We start from the raw sequence: 1,293 nt of genomic DNA, 5'->3' as shown, positions 1-1,293 counted from the left end.
ATAGAGAGGACCCTTTGCTTGTTGCAAAGAGCCAACAGAGGCAAAACAAGAGAGGAGGTTGAAATTGGCAAACCAGCAATAGAAGTTGAGGAAGAGATGGCCGAAGCAAATCGCACCCTTTTGGACTACGTCTGTCCAACCATTGATGGGGCTACTTCCAGTATTTGCAAGCCCACAATTCAAGCCAAGAATTTCGAAATCAAGCCTGCAATCATTCAAATGATTCAAACAAGTATTCAATTTAGTGGGTTGCCAAGTGATGACCCTAATGCACATATTGTTAACTTCCTGGAAATATGTGATACATTTAAACATAATGGAGTTAATGATGATGCTATTAGGATGAGACTATTTCCGTTTTCATTGCATGATAGAGCTAAAAATTGGCTTAACTCACTCCTTACAGGAAGTATCACCACTTGGAATGACCTGACCCAAAAATTCTTGGCTAAGTATTTTCCACCCTCTAAAACAGCAAAATTAATTAATGATATTACTACTTTTGCTCAATTAGAGAGGGAATCTCTGTATGAAGCATGAGAACAATTCAAGGAGATTCTTAGGAAGTGTCCTCACCATGGGATACCAACTTGGCGTCAAATTCAAACCTTTTATAATGGTATTACCCCCTTTAATCGTTCTATTATTGATGTAGTTGTAGGTGGCACAGTCCTGAGAAAAACACTAGAGGAAGCTTATGATCTAGTGGAAGAGATGGTGTCGAACAGCTACTAGTGGAGTAATGACCAAACTAATCGAAGAAGGGGAGTACACCACATCGATTCCCTTGCAGCCATATCTGCTCAACTTGCTAGTCTGAATAAAAAATTTGATACTTTTAATATTGCAGCAATGAATACATCATCTAGCATCCCATGTGATTTCTGTGGTCAAAAAGGACATACTAATTCTGACTGTCCATTATGTAATCCTTTTTCTTCACATGAGCATGCTAATTTTATCTCTCATACTGGCAAGCTGAATTTCAACCCCTACTCAAACACATACAACCCAGGGTGGAGGAATCATCCAAATTTTTCATGGAACAACAACCAACAAAAAGCACCCATGGGATTCCAACAATAGTCGCCCCCACAAGAAAAGAAGAGTAATTTGGAAGAAATGATTTCTAAGTTCATCAATGCTACTGAAGCAAAGCTCCAAGAACATGATAAGAGATTCTTAAGTCAAGAAGCATCAATCAAGAACTTAGAAGTCCAAATGGGGCAGATTGTGAATCTGTTGTCGCAAAGAAAGGAGGGACAACTGCCCAACAATACGGAGAAGAATCCA

The 1,293-nt window shown here is 39.1% G+C and overlaps 1 non-coding gene across 1 annotated transcript; it reads right to left on the bottom strand.

Annotated features, from left to right (window-relative positions):
* Positions 1-477: 477 nt before the first annotated feature.
* LOC148790411 (small nucleolar RNA R71) lies at positions 478-584 on the bottom strand. Its single transcript, XR_016078973.1, has one exon. It is a non-coding gene; the product is annotated as a small nucleolar RNA R71 (small nucleolar RNA).
* Between the last annotated feature and the right edge of the window lie 709 nt (positions 585-1,293).

The sequence above is a fragment of the Nelumbo nucifera genome, chromosome 7 (genome assembly GCF_055504915.1).
Source record: "Nelumbo nucifera cultivar China Antique chromosome 7, China Antique-T2T, whole genome shotgun sequence".
In the NCBI taxonomy this organism is placed as follows: Eukaryota; Viridiplantae; Streptophyta; class Magnoliopsida; order Proteales; family Nelumbonaceae; genus Nelumbo; species Nelumbo nucifera.
This window is presented reverse-complemented; position numbering and strand designations above follow the sequence as displayed.